Raw genomic sequence first — 8910 nt, 5'->3', positions numbered from 1 at the left:
ATTCGTTTTATGATGTGGAAAAATTTTCTTTATGAATTCCCTTATCATGTCATTCCATGTGCCGATAGATCGAGGACGTAGTGAATGCAACCACGTCTTAGCTTTCTCTTTCAAAGAAAAGGGAAAGACTTTCAGCCTGACTGTGTTCTCAAACTCGTTAAGAAAGTATAAAGTGGCTATGATCTCATCAAACTCTTTCAGGCGGAAGTATGGATCTTCTGACTCAAGCTCATGAAATTTAGGAAGGAGTTGGATCACCCCTATCTTGATATCCATTTGTCCCATATTCTTTGGAAAAACCATGTATGAGGGTGTGCTCACTCGCGCCAGTTGTAAATAATCTTGTAAAGTATGAGGCAGGGGTGCTTGATGCACCTCATTCTCATCCTAGATGTCCTCCATCTTAGGTTGTGGTAGAAGAGATTGGTTTGAAACCATCACTTTAATTAACTCTGAGGATCTCGAGCGGTGTCTAATCTTGCGATAGATAGTTAACCTCTCAACCAATCCTCCTTTAGTCAAGAGACATCGAGTGTTGTCATGGACCCACTTCGGCATGAAACACTCGCAACCCCCAATCTCAGATAAAACCTAAAAAGAGAGTAAATAGAAATCTAAGAAAAGAGAGGGTTGGAAAGAAGTCACCAAATTGGAGTCCCTAAGTTAAAAACCTGCAAAAACAAACTAAAACAAGTTAGTTTCTAGAAATAGAAATTCTAAAATTAGAAAAGTTCCTAAAATAGAAAGTAAGCTAGTTTCTAAAAAAAAAAAAAACTAAAAACTGAAAATAGAAAGTTTCTAAAAACCGATTAAGAAAGTTCTAAACCTAAATTAGAAAGTAAGTTAGTTTCTAAAAATAAAAGAGATCTTACAAAATAGAAAGTTTATAAAAATAGAAAATAGAACTCTAATATTAAAAATAGAAAAATAGAAAAATTAGAAAGAGATTACCAAATTAGAAAGTCTATGTCAAGATCCTACAAAACAGGAAAGTTAGGTTAGTTTCTACAAATCAAACAGAAAAACCCTATCTTAAAATTAGAACCCTAATCTTAACATAATTCTAAACTAGTTATTCTCTGAAAAACGTAACCATCAATCCCTGGCAATGGCGCCAAAAACTTATTTACCACTCCAAGTATAGGGTTGCGATGTAGTAATAATCTCGGTAAGACCGAGGTCGAATACACACAGACTGAACCTTGCACGTAATCTGAAAGCAACTTAAACTAGAACTATGCGAAGATGTAATTTAAATCAGGAAGAATTAAGAGAATAATGATGAATAACTAAACTAAAACTTGTAAAATTCAAATGTAGGAACCTAGAGTGCCATGGATCCACTTGTAGACATCAGTGAGATTTATGCTTGATTCACGAACACAACTGAAATTAAAGTCCTATCTTCATCCAGTTGGAAGATATATCGTTAAAATCCAATTCTGAACTTCCTTTGATCTAGTTTTTAAGAGATGAGAGGTGTGAGAATTATAATTGATTCCATTACAAAACCATGCCCATGAGATAAAGCAAATAATAGAATTTAACCAATCCACAACCAATCTAAAAGAGTTATGAATGTTAGGAAGGATTCCATCATCCAACCATGTCCATGAGACGATGGTGAACAATAGGGCTCCTACGCTCACAATCTCTGTAATGCAAAGAACATACCCGAAACTATCGCAGATCCATTGTAATTTAAGGCTCGCATGTCTCGTATGTTCTTGGGTGGAGGTAGGTTAGAGATAAGATTAATTTTTGCCTTATTATTTGGACGAGATGATATGTCTAAGAACAATTTCCTTACGAACTATGAAATAATACTTCTCCCAATTGAGTACCAAATTCTTTTCTTCATATCTTTTTAGCACACATTTAAGACTTTCTAAGGGCTCACTGAAAGATGGACCGAAGACAGAGAAATCATCCATGAGGACCTCTAGATATTGCCCCACCATATTAGAAAAAATACTCATCATGCATCGCTGAAAAGTGGCGGGGGCATTACATAGTCCGAATGGTATCCTTCAGTAAGCAAAGGTGTCGTAAGGACATATAAATGTAATCTTTTTCTGATCTTCAGGGGCTATCTCTATCTGATTATAGCCTGAATACTCATTAAGGAAACAGTAATAAGAATGACCAGCTAGCCTTTCCAAAATTTGATCAATGAAGGGCAAAGGAAAGTGGTCCTTTCTCGTGATAGTATTCAACTTCCTACAGTCAATGCACATTCTCTAACCAGTAATTACTCTTAGTTGGCACGAGTTCATTATTGGCATTGGCTATGATGGTGATTTCAGACTTCTTAGGAACCTCCTGAATTGGACTCACCCACTGACTATCGGATATAGGGTATATGATACCCACATCTAATAGTTTAAGAACCTCAGCTTTAACCACTTCTTTCATATTTGGATTTAGTCTACGTTGTGATTGCCGAGAAGTTTTCGCATTATCCTCAAGATAAATGCAGTGAGTACAAATCAAAGGGTCAATTCCCTTGAGGTCTGCAATCGTCCATCCAAGGGCTTCATCTCCTGTTCTTGCTCAAGGTGGGATGAAATCACCACAGGGTATGTCTCATCTTGACCTAAATAAACATATTTCAAATCAGAGGGCAAAGGTTTTAGGTCAAGCTTCAGTGCCTTGAGGTTAAACGGCAGAGGCACTTCTTCGGTTTGGGGCAATTCTTCAAATTGTGGCCTCCATTGGTTAACTTCAAGTACCAGCGCAGTGTCAAGCATGGCAACCATCTTCTTAATCATATCATCATCAAAATCATGAGAGTGGGCCAGACACGTCTCTGGAGGATTAAAGGATAAGGTCAAGGGTGTTCTATCTTCCATGAAAGAGTTGATCATGTTAATGTTGTGAAAATTGTCATCATCCTTTAACCGTCTGTGTATGTTAAAACAAATATTTAACTTCAATGTCATATTCCGGAAAGACATACTCATGACTCCATTCCTGCAATTGATAATTGTGTTTGAAGCAGCAAGGAATGGGCAACCAAGAATGACGGAAATCTGAGTGCTCATGTTACTGATGGGTTCAGTATCCATGGGGTAGTAGAATCTGTCAACCTAGACCAGCACATCCTCAATTATCCCTCTCGGTACACGAACATAGCGATCAACAGGCTGTAGTGTGGTTAGGGTGGGTTTTAATTCACCCAAAGCTAGTTGTTTGTACACCGAGTAGGGAATCAGATTTACACTCGCTCCTAAGTCAAGAAGTGCGTGCTGATTCGGTAGTTCTGGATTATAAAAGGTACGGTTGGGGTACCGGGATCCTTGAATTTTTGTAGCACATCTTGCTTTAGGATGACACTTACTTTCTCAGTCAAGAAGATTTTTTTTTGAATATTTTGCCATCTTCTGGTCGTACACAAGTCTTTCAGAAATTTGGCATATGAAGGTATTTATTTTACGACATCAAGTAGAGGAATATTGACCTTCACTTGTTTCAACACCTCTAGAATATCCTAAGCGTTAGAGAGACGTTTTGGTGCAACCAACCGTTGGGGAAATGAAGTAACTGACTTGCCTTAAAGTTTTGGTTCTAATTCTTGTGTAGCAGTGCTAGGTCTATCATTTTTGTCCTCTTCCGGGTCCTTAGGCTTTTCAGCACTTATCGGAATAGATTTGTCAATTATTTTTTCACTCCTAAGAGTGGTGATAGACTTAGCTTGCTCCATCTGATTTGAAGTGCTTAGATCACTTATCTCATATTGCGGTTTAGGATTGGGGAAAGGTTGGGCTGGAAGAATCCCTTTTTTCTCAATTGAATTTTTTATCTCACGTCCTTGTATGGCCTTTGAAATGTCTTGAAGGGTTTCCAATATACCCTGAGTGATAAGCTCTTGGTTTTGAATATGTTTTAGAACTGGATCCTCTTGAGGTTTCACTTGATTTGGAATTTGATTGAAAAAACCTTGTGGAGTAGCAGTCTGTCCATTCCTCCAACTGAAGTTTGGATGATTTCTCCAACTAGGATTGTATGTATTGGAGGTAGAGCTGGGCATTGGTCTGGATCAGATCGGATTAGGTCCAACTCGATCTGATCCGAAATCCCAATGGCTTGACTCGAACTCGATCCGATCCAAGACTGGATCTGGGTCACCTGATTTGGACCGATTCGATGCATGGTTGGCCTGACCTGAACCTAGTCCAACTTGGTCAGGGAAACGAGTCAGATCAGGTTGGGTACGATTCGGATTGTATGAATTTAATCAAACTGTTTCATGTGGTGTGGTCCACTTAAGCCTTTAATATACTGCCTTTTTATGCTCAAGGCCTAAAATAATATGTGAAAATGGATGAACGGCTTAGATAAAATATATACATCAAGGTGGGCCCCACATGACTCTGAAAGAACTTTCAGTCTACCATATACACGTTCTTATTGGACTTTTGACGTGCACTGCATGAAAATAAATTGGAAATAATTGTGGCTTTAGACGCTGCCTTTTATCCAGCGTGATTTGGCAACGTCCCAAAACCTTACATTACGAAGTTGGACTTTATGACGAAATTGCCCTTGCTTTTTTTTTTTTTGTTGCAAAAGTGAGTCTAAAGTTGTTAAAAGGAGGGGTATTTTCGTCCGTAAATTCCTAATCTGTACGTAAGGAGTCTACTTTGGTAACAAAGGTTTTGGATGGGTGAAAAAAAAACTGAGTAAAAGGTGGTATCTACAATGATAAAGAACCTAAATCAAATCCAATCAGTTGCAATTACTTGCTTTTCACGCAGCCTACACAGAGTGAATTCTTTATCGACGTTAGCGAGTTCTGTGGGTCTAATCATGGGGTGCGTGTTATATCCAAACCATCCATCCATTTGACAAGATCGTCTTAAGGCTTGAGACGAAAAATAAGACAGATCTAACTATCAAGTGGACCATACGAATTGTTTAACAGTGAAAATCATTCTCTGCTGCTATTTGTGGTGTGGTCCAGATGATCTTTAGATATTATTCATTTTTTGGATAATGCTCTATAGTGATCTCTAAAAATATATGAACAGTGTAGATAAAATAAATACATCACTGTGGGGCCTATATAACTTTGATCTCCTTTGAACCATTTGTACAACTTGGAGCTTGAGGAGCGCCCGGAGCTCGAGAAGGCTAGACGCCAGTAGTTGTACTGGAAACGAACTGGCTACTCTCCTTGCCACTAGCCAATGGCTGGTGGTCCATGCTCTGTGGGCCCCACCATGATGTATGTGTTTCATCCATGCCCTCCATCTATTTTTATAGATCATTTTATGTTACGAGAAAAAAATGAGTATATCGAATCTCAAATGGACCACATTATAGGAAACAGTGTTGAATGAACGTTGACCATTAAAAACATTTTGGAGGCCATAAAAGTTTTTGATCAAGTTGATATTTATTGTTTCCCTTCATCTGGGTCCTTATGACCTAATCAACATATTAGATGTCAAATAAACAGTACAGTGGGCCTTAGGAGGATTATAATGGTGGATATCCAATCATTATTGTTTTCCTGTGGTGTGGTCCACCTGAGATTTATATCCCTATCATTTTTTTGTATAAAGCCCTAAAATGATCTATAAAATGGATGAACGAAATGGATGAAACACACACATCATGGTCGGGCCCACAGAGCACCGACTACAGCCACAGGGCTGGTGTAGGGGGAGTAGCCAATCCGTCTTCACCGTTACTCATCTTCGTACACGACACGTACCTACAACAACTATATAGCTGGTGTGTGGTACACCAACAAATCCACGTCTAGTACTGAGTAAACTCTGTTGGGGCCCATAGTGGAAATGCATGTGGTTCATTCGCTCCGGATCGGGTCGGATCTATTCGGATCGGATTATGAATCGGATCGGTACGGGTAGGTATGGATCCGAACTCGACCCGAAATGCTTTCGGATCTAGCCTGCCCTACTCGATCCGCACCGATCCAGGCCATCGGATCGGTTTGGATCGGGTCGGATATGGTCGGATCGGGTCGGATCCACCAGATCGGGTCAGGATTGCCCAACTCTAATTGGAGGTAGGTCCATTGAAAGGTCTTTGGTAATTGTTCATGGAATTAGATTCCTCATTCAACACCCCTTAAAAGGCTGGTATTGTTAGACAATTTTCAGTTATGTGAATGTTGTAATCACAAATACCGTAAACAGTTTCATTAACCCTATCCTTCTTTAATTCCATGGCCTCGAATTTTCTTATGAGATTAGTCACTTTAGAATTGATATCATAGTCTTATTTCAGGAGATACATTCTACCCCTCTCCTTAGATTGAGTCGGCTTAGACATGGTGCTCGATTTTGGGTAAGTGTCCCATGATTGTGAGTTTTCAACAAGTCTGTCCAAGTAATCCCACACATCATCGACATTTTTATTTATGAATTCCCCATTGCACATTGTCTCAACCAATTGGCGCATGAAAGATGTCAGTCCATCATAGAAAAAGTGTATAATGCGTCACATTTTAAAACTGTGTTGTGGGCATGAACTGACAAGATCCTTGAACCTTTCCCAACATTGCAAGAATGTTTCATCCTCATTTTGGGCGAAGTTCATAATTGACTTTCTAAGGGTGTTCGTTTTATGATGTGGAAAGAATTTCTTTATGAATTGCCTTATCATATCATTCCATGTGCCAATAGATTTAGGTCGTAGTGAATGCAACCATGTCTTAGCTTTCTCTTTCAAGGAAAAGGGAAAGAGTTTCAACCTGACTGTGTCCTCAGACACGTTTGGAAAATATAAAGTGTCTATGATCTCATCAAACTCTTTTAAGTGTAAATATGGATTTTCTAACTCATGCCCATGAAATTTAGGAAGGAGTTGGATCACCCCTAGGTTGATATCCATGTGTCCCGTATTCTCTGGAAAAACCATGCATGAGAGCGTGCTCACTCCTGCCGGTTATAGATAATCTTGTAAGGTACGAGGTGGGGGTGATTAGTGCACCTCATTCTCATCCTGGACTTCCCCAACCCTTGGTTGACGTAGTCCTTCTAGTTAATTGGCCAGTTGATTTGCGGCCATAACCTCAATTAACTATAGGGATCTCGAACGGTGTCTAATCTTGCGATGGATAGTTAACCCCTCAACCAATCCTCCTTAAGTCAAGAGACGTCGAGTGTTGTCATGGACCCACTTGGGCATGAAGCAACCATCAATCTCAAAATTTAACATAAACCTAAAGGAAAAAAGAAATAGAAATCTAGAAGTAAAGAGAGAAGAATTGGAAAGAGGTTACCAAATCAAAAGTTTCTAAGTTAAAAACCTGCAAAACAAAACAAGTCAGTTTCTAAAAATAGAAAGTCTAAAATTAGAAAGTTCCTAAAAAATAAAAAGTAAACTAGTTTCTAAAAAGGAAAAATTTCTAAAAACCGAAAATAGAAAGTTTCTAAAAACTGATTAGGAAAGTTCTAAACCTAGAATTAGAAAGTATGTTAATTTCTAAAAATAAAAGAAATCCTAGAATTCAAAAGTTTCTAAAAATAGAAAATAAAACCCTAATCTTAAAAATAGAATAATAGAGAAATTAGAAAGAGATTATCAATTTAGAAAGCTTATATCAGGGTCCTACAAAATAGGAAAGTTAGGTTAGTTTTTAGAAATCAAATAGAAAAACCTAAACTTAGAATTAAAAAACTAGAAAAACCCTAATCTTAACCTAGTTCTAAAACTAGTTAATCTTAGAAAAACATAACCGACAATCCCTGGCAATGACGCCAAAAACATGTTCACCACCCCAAGTATAGGGTCGCGATGTAGTAATAATCTTGGTAAGACCGAGGTCGAATCCACAGGGACTGAATTTTGTACGTAATCTGAAAGTAACTTAAACTAGAACTAGACGAAGATGTAATCTAAACTTGAGGAATTTAAGAGAATAATAATGAACTAATTAACTAAAACTTGTAAAATTCAAAGGTGAGAAACTAGGGTTTCTAAGGATCCACTTGTAAAGATTTGAGATATCTATGCTTGATTCACGAACACAACTGGATTTAGAGTCCTATCTTCCTCCAGTTGGAAGATATATCATTAAAAACCAAATATGAGCTTCCTTTGATCTAGTTTTTCAAGAGATGAGAAGGATGTGAATTAGACTTGATTTCATCACAAACTATGCCCATAAGACAAAGAAAACAATAGAATTGAACCGATCCACAACCAATCCAAGGGAGTTATGAACGTAGGGAAGGATTTCATCATCCAACCATGTCCATGAGACGATGGTGAACAACAAGGTACCCACATTCACAATCCCTCTAATGCAAAGAACATACCCGAAGCTATCGCAGATCCATTGTAATTTAAGTCACAATAAACCATTAAAAACTAAGAATATTCCTCATAATTAAACCAAAACCAAAGATAGTTCAACTTAAACATGAATCAAAGGCATAAAAAACTTCCCATCACACTACGAGCTTCACCTCTTAGCCCTAGCTAAGAGGTTTAGCCGATCATAGTTATGATCAAACTAAAATCTCATGAAAAACATTAAAAGGAAGAAGAAACCGAAGAAGAAGGAAGAATATGACGTCGCCGTTCAAGCTTTCTCTCCCTCCATGTCTTGCTATTTACGTCCCCAACTGATGGATTTCACGCTTCTCTCTTCTCTCCTTTTATAGACAAGAGGAGGAGGCCGGGAGTGCGTAGAGAAGGTCAGTCGGGTGTTTATGTAAGAACTTACACAGCAACAGCCTCGTGCGCAATGAGTTTACGCAACAAAAATGCAAATGACTTGCGTTTGGATGGATTTTGTGGGAAGAAGAGCCCAAAAAAACCCATTCTGACTCCATGGTGGTGATTGTGGCCACCCTTTGGAGCTTGTGGATAGTTTGGATTGCTGATTCGATCACGATCTTCATCGTAGAACAGCCCGAAAGTCCCGATTTT

The 8910-nt window shown here is 38.4% G+C and overlaps 1 non-coding gene across 1 annotated transcript; it reads left to right on the top strand.

Moving 5' to 3' along the window:
• The first annotated feature begins 6481 nt into the window (after positions 1 to 6481).
• LOC131217930 (small nucleolar RNA R71) lies at positions 6482 to 6588 on the top strand. Its single transcript, XR_009157513.1, has one exon. It is a non-coding gene; the product is annotated as a small nucleolar RNA R71 (small nucleolar RNA).
• The last annotated feature ends 2322 nt before the right edge of the window (positions 6589 to 8910 follow it).

Source organism: Magnolia sinica, chromosome 10, assembly GCF_029962835.1.
Source record: "Magnolia sinica isolate HGM2019 chromosome 10, MsV1, whole genome shotgun sequence".
Lineage (NCBI taxonomy): Eukaryota > Viridiplantae > Streptophyta > Magnoliopsida > Magnoliales > Magnoliaceae > Magnolia > Magnolia sinica.
This window is presented reverse-complemented; position numbering and strand designations above follow the sequence as displayed.